We start from the raw sequence: 16,946 nt of genomic DNA on the forward strand, positions 1-16,946 counted from the left end.
CCCAAAAGAGGGGGATGACCACCGTCCGCACGGATCGATGAGAGCATCCCGCGCGCTGGAGCAAGACGGATCGTGGCATCGCAGTTACCACGACGGGGCTGGCAACGGCGTGAGACCGCTCTTCGTTCAGTCGTGGATAGCCAGGGGGCTGATAACGGTGGCGGTTAAAGAGGGTGAGCGACTTGGGGCGTTCGCAATACACCGTCTGTGTAATGAGGAAGTAGGTGGTTGAGGAGGTTGTGATGAATTATGGATGAGGAGGGGAAGCTATTAAGACGGGCATTAGAGTGAAGGTCAGAGAGCAGGGGAGGAACCTAAAAAACCCAGATAGTGTCGCCCTGTAAGAGCAATGTTTGATGACCTCTTGATCTTGAAAAGGTAATACTTTAAAACGATATATGTGCGTACGGCATCCAACACATTGAATTGTCATGCTGTATATTTTATGTAAAATCACACACTGTCAGGATAAAAAAAGACGTTGAGATTGAGTGCATTAGATTGTGCTCAAGCGATGACTGTAAGGTAATGAAATCATTGCAATTATCATGAACTCATGGCAGACAACAACAAACACAACATTCGTCCCCGTCTCCTAAAATAAACCCAACAAATACACAGTATCTTGATGCACACACTGCAAATCAGGCAACACGCCGCATGTAAAATTGGGTGTGTTTTATATCCTGCCTAGTCTAAGAAGAGTAGATACTGCTGGCACACGCAGACCCAATTGCCAAAATGACAATACGAGGTAATTACTTTGAAGAAGAGCCTCTATTGTTTTCCAGAACGCCTGTAGATTAAAATACTTAATTGTTTCAGCCCACACTTATTAAACTTCCAGTGAGGCTGGAAATAAATCTGTGAGTGTGGGTAGAAACTGGAAAGCTATCTTGCTACTTGTGCACGCCTGGACCTGCAAAGATACGTATGAGCATCTCGGACGTGATGAACATGCATGTTTGCAGTTCATCCAGAGGAAGTAGTAACGTTGGAAGACTCACGAACAAACTACAGACTCCTAACTATATGTATGTTACCAGGTAAAGCCACACTGAAGCGACCTCATCACAAATGATAGATCAACCAAGCGACGTATCGTGTGGAAATGTAAAGCAGCCAAATACTCATACTCTTTGGTTCTTTCGGTAAAGTCACGTAGGTATAAAATAAAACAAATGCAATCACGACTTTTCGATTGCAACACAAGCAATCATCATCAGGTGGGAAAACCAAAGCAAGAATTGTTTTTTGCTGAAGTGGGAGAGAGATGCCGTGGTAAGAGGTTATATAGGTAAGAGAGGGGGGAGGGTGGGGGAAGGGAGGGGGGTAGGGGGAGGGGAGCGTTGCGTGGACACTAGGAGAGGGAGACGTGAAGCTGGACGGGGGGAAGTTGGCGGGGCTCGAAGTGGGAGGCTGAGAGAGCTGGAGATGCGCGGGGGGAGGATGCAACAACAACGCCACTGCAGCAACAATGCCAATGAAGCCAACAAATGCCAATGCAGCAGCAATGCCAAACGCTGGGGATTCAATTAACTCGGCAAAATAGACTTGTGCTCGGCAAATGTGAAGGAACAACCACGAATACTTTAAACGCATGTTTATAAATGTGGAGGAAAAAACGGGAGGACCCGAAGAAAAATCTACGCGACCACGGGGAGAGAACGTGCAAACTCCAAATATACAGGCGTCAGGGTCGGGGTTGAACCCACTCCTGTAAACCAGGCGAGGTCGTTAACATCTCGCCACCGTGACGCTCATGTTTGATCATGGTTGATACTTGCGACTGCCGCCACCTCTAACAACCCTGCGGTACCACTGTACGTCATTGTGTAAGTTCTTTAAACATGTGGGCCACAACTTCGTCGTGCTTAGTGTTTGTCGGAGCGCATTCTTGAATAATCTTGAGCTTGTAGTGTCTTGAGAGCCTTCGTGTGTGTTCTGGGAAACTTCATCCGATGAGCTCTAGAAACCTAAAACTACGTTTCCCACCCTCTCCACAACTATGATCAGCTCTGCCTCTACAATAAAGGTTGTCACTATTCAAAGGTATAAAGTTCTCCCCTTCCCAACAAGTTGATACCAGCTGCGTCCCAATTTGTTTCTGCCAATTGTCTCCAATTCGACAATGTTTGATTGACTCGACAGTGTCCGTGTGTTGCATAAAGAAGGCATCCTCATCGTACCCAGTGATTCTTAGCACCTCCTGCTCCACCTGCCCGGGCGATGCCACGGGTGGTGGATCCAGAGACGCCGGGCATTGGATGCCGTGGTTTAGGTGCGCCGGTCATGGTACGGGGGGCAGGGGGCATTGACCACACTTCGCCACGCTGGGTTTGATCTTCCACGAAGCTCACGGTTCACCTTAAACCGCATCCGCACAAACCATGGTAGATGCGGATACCTGATGCACAAATGGACAATTAAAAACTCGCCAATAGCGTGCGACCGTGGTCATCCAGAACAGACCGTGCAACAAATAACGACGCAATGCCCCATCCGCAAACACGAAGGAGACATCGTCGCAGCGATGACGCACTGCTGCTCCTGATGCGGTTATGTGAGCTTGACCACCTGGATGTGACATCGTAGTCGTCGCTCTGCGTCTCCATCAGCCGTACGAAAGACAGAAGAGGGCCACGCGGGTGAGTGCAGTCTGTTAAAGGGACGCACAGTTTGTCTATCTAAGTCTTAAAGGCCTTCGAGCCCCTTGCCCCTGGCAAGGGCAGTGCTCAGTTGCAGAAGCAGCACCGCTGTTACTTCGTCGTGATGCCTTTCCTTTTTCATTCCTGTTGCTGTGTGACCCCCCCCCCCCTGTACTGTTCCAGTCCCGTTGTAATGTGCGCTAATGCTTACTTTATCGAGGGCGATATTGGTACGAAAAAATAAGGATTGATTGATTGACTAAGGCAGCAAGCGAATTAATACATAAGATAAATGGACGGTTTAATAAAAAAAGCGCATATAAAACCTAAATGTAACAACTCTTAAAAGCACTCCACCGTTAACTCAAAGCATGCAGTATTAATGCGGCTTTACACTTTAATGGCACGTCCATGCGGGACAGGCATTCCAATAAGAGCGGCTGAACATTCCCAGTGCGTTGAAGTCAGGGGAGTAATGCAGGGCCGGCAAAATAAAAAGGATTTGTATTGAGTGGAAAAGTGTTACTGGGTCTCATAAAAAAGTGAAGATTTTAAGTACAAAGTACATTGAACATTGTCAGTTAGTTTATGTTAATTTGGGTTTAATTTACAGTTAATTTCAAATTCAAGCGACCGGAGCTTTGCACTTTTAAGTCGAGATTGAAAACTCTTTTCTTTAGAAGTGCTTTTTGTGTTTAGTTTGTTGTGCTTCCCCCGTACCTCCGATTCGCACGTTTGGCCACGTACGGTGTGAAAGAGGTTCAACATACATGCATAAAGCATGAATCAAGCCATCAAAACATTACAGAAGTTTGGGTTACTGTACATGGATGACCGGCCTTAATGGAAGATAACTTTTAAAGAAATGTATTACCAGGGACAATTTTCTGATTGGCAGCTTTGAACTATACATTTTCTAGCATTATTGAGTAAAATAAAAAATGGTTGCTGCCAATTCGGTTTAGGCATTGATGTTTTTCCCTATATCTGCGTTAATCATGTTAAACTCAAACACAAAATTACAAGATTTTACGGTCTTTTCACTCTTGCTCCGGTTAGGTAATTTAGACTTTAAGCAAAGAGTCTGGTTACACAGGTAGAAATATATATTTTTTTCATGTAACGGCTTGGGAATGTGTTGACCTAAACATGTCAAATTTGGCTTATTGACTCATTAATGATTCTATTCCAAGGTTATTTATGTCGAACGCAGTGCAATTTTTCAAATTTAAACTGTCAATCAAAAAATGACAACACACTTTTCCAATAAACTGTAATAAACGGTGACGTCTACCGAACACCCCAGTTATGTCGAATGATTGTACACGACTGTCAATGGCCACATCGTTTTTGATTCCTCAATAACGTCAAGTGTTATCTTTTTTCGACCCACTTCCACAAACATTCCGTGAAAATGCCATGCCCTGTACGTGCCTCTTAGTATGTTATAATCTACATTATTTCACACGGACAAATCAAATGTGGTACCTGGATATAATATGACGTGAATAATTACGTAAATACACAAATGCATTTTGCTTTCAAATGCTATAGCTTCAGCTAAGCCGTGGAATATTGGTGCAAAGATGTTGCTTGCAACAACGTTCCCATCCATGTTTCTCTAATATGAGAAATTCAGTTGCATAAAACACCTTGCACGCACGCTGTTCCAAATAGGTTTTTAAACGTGTTCTTGTTAAACACACACCAGTGCTTAGACTAACGTGAATAAGGTCACCTGGAGCCGATCGAACCATAACACTAACGTGTTGGCAATTTAAGACAATGGCAGTCAGATTTTATGGCGATATTTAACAAGGCCAGTTTAATTCGTTATCGGTACATGACGGTGTTTTCGCGAACAGACAAAGGTTATTTTTCAGAGAACGTTTGCTATTCGCGTTAATACGACAGACGATTTCCCCAAGGCAGCCACACCCTATACCAGTGTTTTTCACAAAATTTAAGAGAGGGGCTACTGTCGCCGATAAGGCATCAGCGTGAGGACCAGCCACACATTTGCAACCATTGGGGTTTGACAGCACAGCACGATGATGATGGGGGTTGCTTTCACTTTTGTGTATTGCCAGGGGCTGCACGCCAGAGGCCACACTAAAGGCCACCAGGGGGCCCCTGGGCCTTGCAATGAAGAACACAACTCTGGGGCTGAACGGTTTGGGGAAAATATTTGTCTGACAGATATTGCAATTTGATATTCGATCAATTTTGTTAAAGTCAAGCTTCAGTTCAATATTCACTGTGTAATAGATTTAAAAGCATTACCACATGATACCATGAAAATATGAACTGCTCCATATATTCTAATGCAAGGATGAGAACTTTAAAAAAATATATGAATTGCTTCCAACAAATATATGAATTGCATCCAAGATGTTATTTATTAAAATGTTTTCATTGAAATAGAACAATCAAACAGAACCATTTTAAGTTAAATAAATAAAGTTATAACAATAACAAATAAAACAATTCCAATAAGAAAGTAATAGGACTTTTCAAATCGGAAAAAAATCGCAGCCTTTGCGATTTACTAATCGCATTGTTTCAAATTGCGATTTCGATTTGAAATCGATTTATCGTTCAGCCCTACTCAGCTCTACCAGAACGCACTAGTCCCAGAGCCCTCACCACAAGTGTTCAGACGCCAGCAGCAGAGAAGACTCCTGATTGGTCCTCATACCGTGACTGCAACACCAATATCACAGCCTCGTTCGTTGCTTATTTATTCATTGCCGTCTTGCTACAAGGCATCAATATTTGTTGTTGTTTTCATGGTATGAGTAGGCTGTGATTATGATATAACCTTGCTCAATTCAATGAATGCGATAAGTGTTATTTATTACTTGTGTTGTGCCGTTTGTTGCGGAAAAAAAAGTTTACAGATACGTGATTTGCACTTCTCGGAAATGCACGACGGCCCTAATTGTTTGGATTTATTTTTGATTTGCCAACAATTATACGTTTACCTATTGACCTTGCCTGAGGAGTGTATTCATTAATTACTGCCACAATGTTGTAAGCTTCCGATGCATTTTTTTTCCGCGGAGGAAGTGGCACGACCCAGTGGGAGCACATTCGCTGCCTTTGCTGTAGAGGGTTCGCGGTTCGACCCTGGCGGCAGCCCTGCTTAATGCTGCGGGTTCAGTGGCTGTTCAAAGATCCTGTGACGTCGTTTGAAACAAGTAGACCAATGCATGCAAGCGTCACGAGTCCATTTTTTTCCTAATTAGATTTCCTGCAAATTACTCCAAATTTTGGATTGCACATGGCAGTCTAAATGTCCCATTGCGGGCCAGGTGCTGAGTCACCGTCTGCCCGAAGGGACAACTGCCAGCGAGGGTTCCCTTTTCAATGTTTCTTTGTTTGATAAGAAGTGATGTAAATTGCAAACTGTTTGCGATGCGCTTTGAGACGCCAACTCCCCTCAAAGTCATGAGGAATTCCCAAACAAAGTCACGAATGAGGTGAGGACCAGGGGCTCGCTCCATCTTTTGGTTCTGATTCTGTTTCGAACAAATGCATTTCGCTAATCCTGTGCATACAAACACAAAGATCCCCCGTATAGCCTTAACAGACTGTTGGGGCAAGTGCTGCTTAGCGAGCACACCTATGAAGGTCGGAATGGCACACGAGGGGGTGGGTGGCCAGCATCCACGCCTGGCCACCTTTGTCTCCCCAGTGGCAATATGTATGCACTGCATCGGGCACTTATTTGAGGCTGAGTCGACTTAGGGGAGGCCCAGGACTGGTTCAAATAATCGTCACTAATGTTGGCCGTGAGCGGGAATCGAACTCGGTTCGCCGGGTTCGTAGCGCAGCGCGCTAACCGCTCCACCACTACCGTTCCCTCACTGCGTAAACATACATTCACACACGCGCGCGCGTGTGCACACGCGCACTTGCGACTGGAGTCTGATTGGTTGGCCGTGCCTGTGAGCAGGCATTGAGTCGTGACGACGTGGCACCGCGGTGGAGTACTCTCGCCCTGCCAATAATGTTATGATCGGCTTGCGTTTGCAGTGTGTGGACCTGCGCTCCGTCCACTCCGCCAATGCAGCCTTCTCGTGAGTCGCAAAAAAAAAGACTTCCGTGATGGAAAGTTTCCAGCCAGTGGATCTTTTTTGCCGTGAGAAAATCAACTCCACGTATGCCACTTCGCATGTGAACTGAGGCTTGACACAACCCCATGCACCGTAAGGTTGTTACGTCATCGATAGCTGGGCTGACCACTCAAATTGCTATGCATGGGAATCTGTTTGACCACCAAAGGGTTGGCTTTGGGTTCTCAACCGTGGGCGTGTAAGACATTAGCTCACTGCCCCATCAACTGCATATTTAAGTTACTGTTTTAAAAGTACAAACCGATACCAGCTGTAATACCAATCTGCAGTGAAAATGATAAACACATGAAACATATTATCTATGAGAGAGAATACATTTTCCCATAATTTACAGTGTTTTGCTATTATTTCATGTAAAATGTTTCATTTGCAAGGGCTATTAGTAATAATTTACAGAGGTTACACTGCTATATAATTAACGTTTAACTATATGCAAGTAGGTAAACATTTTACTAGAACATCTGTAATATATTTACTCTTTTAACATAACTTTGAAATAACTGTTTAAAAAATTATAATTGGGAGCCATGATGAATAGTTTATAATAAATATTGTGAAATAGCATACAGTCTTCAGTGATATTTAATAGACAAAATTACGACCCATGTTGTTTGCAGTGAGGCACTCATTAGAGATGCTTTCCCATATACTCCCACCCTCCTGCCTTCTTAATGACCCGTCTGCTGGTGATATGCTTGCACAAGTAGTTAAGCCATGCGATTGTAAACATTAACAGATTATGTTTTTCTTCAAATGAAAACACTATGCAGATGATATAGCCTAGTGTATATCTGTACATCTACTGGACGATGGCCTCCCCAAGCCATGTTGGTCATTCATAGGGCTTGTTTGAACGTACATCACCACGCGGGTCAGTGTGGGTTGGCGAAGGAGAGAAATGGTGGTGCCCAGGACCCATTTAGATATCAATTGCCACCGATGTTCGCTCTGGCTGAGTGAGGAACTGAGGTCGCTGGATTCATGGTGCAGTGTGTTATCCACTGTGCCACCACTCCACCCCTGTACTATAAACCTGGTGCCCTCGGTTCAATTCCCTAGCTCGGCTAATATCAGTTGCCGAGCGATATCCGAATCAGTCCTGGGCCACTACTCCTTAATTAACCTACAATGACAATGAGTGTGAGGTATGGTAAAAAACCCCACAGGTTTTTGGAGGCACAGATCGAGATACAGTACCATATGAAGCCCCCTCTGAGCCCCCCTTAGTCCTTATCAAGCCCTCTCAGATCTCAGGCCTGGAGCAAATTGCTCCACCTGCCTCCACTCTCTGCGGTTTTGAATAATGCCCATGACTGGTACAGCGTATGGAAGCCTTTATCCAGCATTGATGGGCAAAGGGTTGCACCTAATTTTTAAAAATAATTATTTCTGTAAGTCATCAATTTAGTAATACTGGCACTCCAATTCATTCGCATAGTTGCAATTATTTGCTCGCGCTAATTATTCACGTACAAAATGATTGCTCAGTTCGGGATGCTACACAGACACTTTGATGAAAAGTTGGTCACATTACTCTTGGCTTGGTCATGAAATAATATTGTACAGTGCTTGTACGGTGCTTGTAGCTGTTGTTGGCTTTGAGCCAACGGTGGGAATCTCAATTTTCTAGGGGGCAATGGTTCGTTTCTCTGTGGGATAACGAATGTTTAACTTCCCACGAAACGGTACTCAACCTCTCAATGCCGGGAGGGTGTTTTGACTGAGCAGGTCCCCAGACCGAGATTCTAACCCGTACAGACCTTTTTGATCGTGAGCCACATGACGCCCAGGAAAGAAACGTATCAAGTAGCAAAAAATGGTAAACTTGAAGATCATCACTTAACGCCGGCGTTGATAAACACATTGCTTCAAAGCCTCAACCACGAACGCGTGTAATCCCCGTTTATGAATAAAAGTGCAGTGCACCATAAGATGCATCGCTTCAATCACATGCAGTCACTATGGTTGCATTGCGAGTCTAATGACATAATCACAGCAGAAATTATAACAGATATTACAGAAACTGGAATGCCATAATCCACCATGAAATGCTGGGAAAGTTGAAAATGCATGCAAGATACACATCTTGAATGAAAACTCCTGCTGTTGCACGATCTGATTAAACACAACAGTAGCCAAATGTCATTGCTAATGAGATAAGTAAAGGATGCGATTGTTGTTAATAGCACGCTTTTGATGTCATTACAATTTCTGAATACAGTAAAAAAAATTGCATGTAACAATGCGTTCTTTATTGCATTTTTTTCTTTAAAAAAACAAGTTTAATCACAGTTTTGATACATTGTATCTTTGGCAGAAATGTTATCATTCAGGTTATACAACTTAAGCAGTTAACCCTTTCCCGTTCCGAGACGTCTGTAAGTTGCAGGGTGGGTGTCCAGTTAACCGCTGAATCTTGGAACGCGCAATCGTTTCAGTATGAATTATATTTTGAGGGGCATACCGTTGTTTTTAAAGACATTGTACTCACTGCAGAGAATCGTAGCGACACGACCGTACTCGACAATAGCTGGTGCCAAACAGTGCCACACGCCCTCCCGCATTGCCTTGTGGGAGCCTCGATATGTTATTTCATTTTCGTTTACATCATCGGACCAGAATCAGAAGAAAAACTGATGGTGTACACGTACGTCATCGGAATGGCAAAGAGGCGGTTCTTAATCAGTCGAAGACCTTGGCCCTGGTGTAAACGATCCTCGCGAGATGCCGTCCTGCGCCCGATGCCTTGCCCAGCGCAGGTCGCCTAGGTTGTGACATCTGAGATCGGCCTCAACGCTGGGCGTCCAGGTCAGCCTCAGTCTGCCCCTGGGCCACCTCCGTTCCTGAAGAAGGCCGTCGTTGCATTGTCCACACATTTTGCTAACTGAGGTGATGTGATTGATGCCCCCCCCCCCTATTGAATGAGAATAAGTGGCACCTGACTCTGCTTCCAGTGCAATTTTGTTGGGCAAAATCTTAATGTCCTCTGTGATGTCATGCTGCAGGACTTACCACTTTACATAAGAGATTACGCCGCGAGTGTACTATTCCAGTTCATTGGCTCCGAGTAAACATCCCTTTCTGTGGAAAAGCCAGACATGTAAATACTTAATTAGATATTCAATAACTCAAAAGATTTGTGCAATCTGCCTTATTTGCCAGCCCAACTGCCTCCAACAACAAACATTGTGGATTAAAGAGCTCTCTGCTCTCCGTAATTGCTTTAACAAGTGCGGCTCCACTGCAATTATTTTGCTTTTTTTAAGTTTCATTAGAGTCAAGACCACAATTTATGACTGTTTTTAGAAGTTACATGAATGGGAATATTAAATGAATATAATAATCTTTGTTTTCAGTCTTTCTCTAATCCACTGCTGGATGAAGGGCTCCCATCGATGTCCCTGGAACGACACCAGATGTCACTCCGCACCGATGTCAGCCGTGACCTGGAATCAAACTCACGTGAATTTTCATAGCACAGTGCGAAAACACCACCGCGCCACCACACCAGTACAATATCAACATTACACATGATCTATCTATGTTCTTTGGTTCTTTCGGTGAAGTCACGTAGATAGAAAAAATTGTAATAAAGTAAAAATAACTTATAAAACTACGACGTTTCGATCACAACACAAGCGATCGTCTTCAGGAGGAAAAAGGGGGAAAGTCACTGAAGGCAACCGTTTTATAAGGGTTCAAAAATGGGCGTGGTACAAGCGTTCTGGTGTCAGAGCGAAGTGGGCGGGGCATATGTGCCCTGGGATCAGAGAGTACCAAGGTGAAGGACGGAAGGTGACAATAAAGGAATGAAAGGTGACAAGAAAACATACAACAATAATAGGGGTTTTCCCCTTTTTTCTGGCAACAAAACTGAAACCTTTTTACAAGGATTCATGTGTGTGTAATGCGAGCGTAAACGGCCTCGCGGATATGACGTAACAGGGGGGAGGAGTTGGGTCACGTGAGGAGAGAGGAGAGCTTTTAAGGGCAGGAACTGGAAGGGCTGGAGGAGAGTGTGGGAATAAAGACAGGAGGAGGCCACGCAGGGCAGGAGGTGGAAAGTGGCGCGATCGCCACAGGTCGAGACTCGGCACCGTTGGCCAGCGGTGTCCGGGCACAGAGGAGGCGGAGAGCCAGCAGCGGGGCTGCACGGAGAGCAGCCGTGGGGCTGCAGGTCGGGGACAGAGAGGCTGAGTGAAGAGCCAGCAGCGGGACTGCATAGTGAGCCGGCAGCAAGTCTGCAGGAGCAACGGCAGCAGTGGGGCTGTCGAGCGGGAGATGGAGGAGACTCTGAGTGAGACGCCGTGCGGGCAAAGTTGTGCGAACCACAATAAAGGACAACGGAGACAGACCCAGTGCAAGAGTCCTTTATTACACTGGTGTCAGAAGTGAAACATCATGTCAAAACAGCTCAGAAGAAAGAATATCCCGCACCATTGTCTGCTACATCTTCCGACGACGACGACCTTCCTCAGGCAGTGCAGCTGCCAACAATGGAGGAGGAAATCCAAGTGGGAACGAGTGGTGGGCCGAGGGTGCAAGAGGTCGCCGCGTCAGTGGATCCGCCCGCGCCGGAGGACGCTGACCAGCGATGGAGACAGATGGCGGCCCAGCTGGAGACTTTGAAGACCGTCTTGGCGCAACTGTGCGACCTCGTCACGCCGGCGACAGCGTCGGGGAGGCCCGGGGGTGATCGACAGACCGCGGCCTTGCCTGCACCGCCAGCGCCCTCTGCCACGCGGCGCGAGGACGCCATCTTGGGCGTGGCAGGGGAAGAACCGCCCTCCGCGGCGGGAAGCTGCCATCTTTGACACGTTGCGGTGCGACGCCATCTTGAATATGCCACGCGACGCGCCGTCTGCAGAGGACGGCGGAGCGAGGAGCCGCAGCCGTCACTTGACAACAGTTAAAGAATTTTCGATTGGAGGCGATTGGAGTGCATTCCCCTGCATATTTTTGGCGGCGGTGCGCTCCGCCAGATGGACTGACGCAGAGGCCCTGGAAGTTTTGCCAACTCTTCTCGACGATGAGTCGGTCAGATTTTTCCGTTCCATCAAGGCCGAGAAAAAGAAGACACTGAGAGGGGTTTTTGACGAGATGGCGGATGCGTACGAGCCACCGGATGACGCTCACCGACGATTCGTTCAGCGCCAGCGGGCACCCGAAGAGTCGCCGGTGGCATACAGGGGTGCTGTCTTGGAATTGGCCATGGCCGCATACCCTGAGATGGAGCCTGACTTACTGGAACCCCTGATTTTGGGCAAAATGCTTGAGTGTCGAGAGATTTGGGGATCCCTATGCCGGTGTGCGGCCATGAGAAGCTGACGTCTCGGGCGGCTGTGAAGTGTTTGGATGCCCAGTTTAATCTGCGCCGTTGGAAGCAGGTGACAGCGTGGACGGGGGGGCCCATCTTGGAAGGGGGTGCCGTGGGTTGGGATCCCAAGAGGGCGGTGTACGTTCCTGACGGGGGGGCCCGCAGGAATTGACGGCCGCCTCTGCGCAGTGGCCGGCCCGCGGAGGACCGGGGCCACGATCTGCGCCGCCGACGCGGGAGCGTCGAGATGGGGGGAGTGCGGTGCGTCGTAATGATGTCGAGTGCTTCCGCTGCGGTCGCAAAGGCCACTACGCCAGGGATTGCTGGGCCCGTATCCCGGGGCCGCCCCAGCAGGAGGCCTCGACCACAGACGTGCTGCAGAAGGACCCTCCTGGACAGGCAAGTCGGTGCGCACCAGACACCCGGCAAGGCTTGGCACCTCATTCATCACCATTGCCGCGCGATCCGGGTGTCATTAACAACGGGAGGCCACCGACTGGCCCATGTCGCTCAGTAACGCAGTGGCATAAATTGGCACGGCGGGTTGTTGCGGCCGCTACTGGTTCGTCCACTGTGCCCGGTTCTATACAGGGGGTTGACGTGCGCGTTTTAGTGGACTCCGGTGCGTCCGCGACGATTATATCTGATGTCATTTTCCATCTGTTGGGCATCCCGCCGGATGCAGTGCGCCCGGTTTACGATTCCTGCGTAGCAGTGAACGGGGGAAGTATGGGCATTGTGGGCCAGGTGGACGCCAATATATCCATCGAGGGGGTGTCGGCCTCGGGAATTTTGTTGATTTTGAGGTCCCTTGCGGTTCCGTGTTTGTTGGGAACTGATTTTCTGGCCAAAATGCCCATTCTAATAAGAGTTAATAAAAATTGCATCGAATTACCGGGGGGTCGAAAAATTACATTTTTGCCGTCGCCCTGGGGGCGACCCGCTCCGGTCTGCCAGGTGCAGGCGCTGTCCGAAGTATCGGTTGACATCCCACCTGGTTCACAGATGCTTATCCCCTTGCGATATCGGAAACCAGTGCCTGGTCGGGAAGGAGCGCCTGGGGTTTTGTTATCGCCATCCGCTACCATAATGGGCGGATCAGCGCTGGTCGGGGCGCAAACTATTATCCGGCCGGACCAGCAGCCATTTTTGCAAGTGCTTAATGGGAGTACGGAAAATGTTTGCGTGCCGGCCGGAATGGTCCTGGCCCATGCCACTACGGCGTTCACGGCCCAGGACCATCTGGGCCGCCGGGATGTGGTTGCCGGAGTTTCGGGCCCGGCGGGCCCAGATGATCGCTGGATCGCCGAATTGTGCGCCGAAAATTCTTCCCTGACCGGGGAACAGCGATCCGCACTTCGTGCGCTATTGTTGAGTTATTTCGATGTGTTTAGCTTCGACGATTTGGACTTGGGACGCACCTCCCTGCTTTCCCATCATATTGAAACGGGGGACGCTGCTCCGATTCGGTTGAACTCACATCGGATGAGCCCGGTGGAGCGAGACCATGTTCGTGGAGCAGTGGATGACATGCTGGCTGCGGACATAATATCTCCGTCTAACAGCCCATGGGGCGCGCCTGTGGTCTTGGTCAAAAATAAAGACGGCAAATTGCGATTTTGCGTCGATTTTCGCAAATTAAACAAAATATCCGTGGCGGATGCGTACCCCCTGCCGCGTATGGATGATTCCCTCGATGCCTTGTCGGGGGCGAAGTTCTTTTTGACGCTGGATCTCTCTTCGGGGTTCTGGCAGCTTCCCTTCGATGAGTCCTCGCGGGAAAAGACTGCTTACCGTACGCCGCAGGGTCTATTTCAATTTAATTGTCTTCCGATGGGGCTGAATGCTGCCCCCGCCACATTTCAGAGGTTGATGGAGCTGGTATTAATGGGGTTGCAGTCGGAGACATGTCTGATATATTTACACAATATTATCGTCTTTAGCCGCACATTTGACGAACATCTACAGAGACTGGAGGCGGTGTTCGCCAGAATGCGCTCCGCCAATCTGAAATTTAAACCTAAGAAATGTCACCTACTGCAACGGTCCGTGCGCTATTTGGGACATATAGTCAGTGCCGACGGGGTTGCCACGGATCCGGAGAAGACGGCGTGCGTCCGCAACTGGCCAACCCCGGCCACGGTGTGGGATGTGCGTCGCTTTTTGGGGTTTGCCTCATATTACCGTAGGTTCGTTCCCAATTTCGCAACGATCGCGAGGCCTCTGCACCTCCTTACGGGTAAAGGACGGAAATTCAGTTGGGGACCGCCATAGGAGTCGGCGTTTAAGGGCCTGCGCGATCGTTTGGCAACGTCGCCAACATTGGACTATCCCGATTTTGATCACCCTTTCATTCTGGACACAGACGCGAGTGACACCGGCATTGGGGCCGTGCTGTCACAGTCCAAAGGCGGTGTGGAATGCGTGGTGGCGTACGGTAGCCGTGTCTTGTCCCCCGCAGAGACCCGCTACTGCGTCACTCGCCGTGAACTTTTGACAATCGTCTATTTTCTCCGCCAATTTCGGCCGTATCTCTACGGCCGTTCGTTTATTGTGTGCACGGATCATGCGGCTTTACAATATTCTCTGAAGGTAGACCAACCATCTGGCTAGCTGGCACGATGGTTGGACACTCTGCAGGAGTTTTCCTTCCAAATTCAACATCGGAAGGGGGCGCGTCACGCGAATGCGGACGCGCTCTCCAGGTTACCGCAAGGATCCCCTTGCGCTTGCGCGTCGGGGACGCATAGGTATACGCCGATCCAGCAGCCCCCTTCGGCCTATTGCATTGGCGGTCGAGGTGCCTGAGGCTCCAGTGTGCCCGGGACCGGCCGATGGGGTTTTGAACCTTCCACGGGCTGTGTGGATTCGTGAACAAATGCTTGACGACTCGTTGGGGACCCAGCGGAGTCGGGCTGCAAAGGGAGGGGGGGGACTGGTTTCCGGGGGGACGCCGGGGGCCGCTCTCCGCGACGGACTGCTGATGTGGAGGGAGGGGTTACAGGATCGCTGGCGTCTTGTTGTACAGTCGTCGTTACGGTACGAATTGATTAGGACTCTGCATTGCGACACGCTATTACACCTGGGGGTGCAGAAGACCTTGTTGACATTGCAGCGAGACTACTTCTGGCATGGCATGATGACGGATGTCGTCGGGCACGTTCGCGCGTGTCCCGAATGTGCCTGGCGGAAACCGCCTAAACACCCATATGTGCCACCGATACAGTCTATTCAAGTGTCTCGAGTTAACGAGTTGGTGGCGTTGGATATTTTGGGACCCTTCCCACCATCCGCTAAGGGTAATAAATACTTGCTAGTTGGGGTGGAGTGTCTCTCCCGCTCCCCGATGGCCTGGTCCTTGCCCGACCATTCGGCGGCGTCCATTACGGACGCCTTTCTATTTGGATATGTCATGGACAAGGGGGTGCCGGAGAGGCTGCTCACGGATCAGGGCCGGAATTTTTCTTCTAAATTGTTGGGGGAGGTGTGCGCGGCTCTGGGGACTAAAAAGATCCGGACATCTCCCTACCACCCGCAGACGGATGGCATGGTGGAACGACTAAATCGGACTCTGTCCGCCATGCTGTGTCACACGGTTAATGAAAAGCAAGCTGACTGGGATTTTCACATCCCTGGGATACTCTCGGCATACCGGATGATGCCTCACACGTCCACAGGATATTCTCCGTTTTTTCTCATGTACGGTCGCGAAAACGTGCCGCCAATGGATGTGCAGTTGGGAACAGGAGTGAGAGGACCTACTAAGCCTTTCCCTGATTACATTCAGGACGCCGTTCGCCGCGTCGCTGAGGCGCGGGAGGGGGCCCGAATGGCTACTGCCAAAACCCAGGCCCGAAACGAACGTTGCGCTCGACGCTCGAAGGGGAAGTGCCCCTGGAAGGTGGGGGACATGGCTTGGCTGCATTGCCCGCAGGTGCGAGCAGGGACCTCCCCTAAGTTACATAAACCATGACAGGGGCCTGTTAGGCTCATTGAGGTTCCTAACCCGCAGTCCACGCGCGTTCGGTTCGGATCTCGCCGCTGGTACATCCATACGTCTCGCTTGAAACCATACGTGGCCCCTCGAACGGATGCGTCATCTCCTGATGTTGCCTTGCCGGTGTCTGTTGCTGCCGACGCACCCTTGCCTGTGCCTGTTGACCCTGCAAGAGCGCCTGTCGTGCCTTCTACAGACAAACCGGCCGTGACACTGCAGGAGGCAGAGGACTCTGCTCTGGGTGGGCCTACCACGGCTGCGGGGACACCTGGCCCCGGCGCCCCTCCAACCCCACCACAGACACGGTTGCGGGACGCCCCGGACTCTGGTCCTTCGGGGAAACGGGACCTTGGCGTTGGCAGGCCTCCAATAGCGACAGGCGGTTTTGATCCTGTCGCTCCTAAAACCCCGTCGCGTTCTCGGTCTGCAGGGGGGCCGCCGCTCGTCCTAGACGGGCCGGCGACCCGCACGCGGTCGAAGTCCCTTTCTTTTCGTTGATTAATGTTGTTCTCGTTCTTGTTGTTATTGTTATATTCGTTGTATTCTCCGTTGTCCGTTCATGGCTGATGGTTGGTGGTCGCTCGCATTACTTGTTCTGTTTCAGCCGAGGACGGCTGGAATTTTCTCTACGGGGGAGGGTGGTGTAATGCGAGCGCAAACGGCCTCGCAGATATGACGTAACAGGGGGGAGGAGTTGGGTCACGTGGGGAGAGAGGAGAGCTTTTAAGGGCAGGAACCGGAAGGGCTGGAGGAGAGTGTGGGAATAAAGACAGGAGGAGCCCACGCAGGGCATGAGGTGGAAAGTGGCGCGATCGCCACAGGTCGAGACTCGGCACCGTTGGCCA

Source organism: Lampetra fluviatilis, chromosome 2 (assembly GCF_964198595.1).
Source record: "Lampetra fluviatilis chromosome 2, kcLamFluv1.1, whole genome shotgun sequence".
NCBI lineage: Eukaryota > Metazoa > Chordata > Hyperoartia > Petromyzontiformes > Petromyzontidae > Lampetra > Lampetra fluviatilis.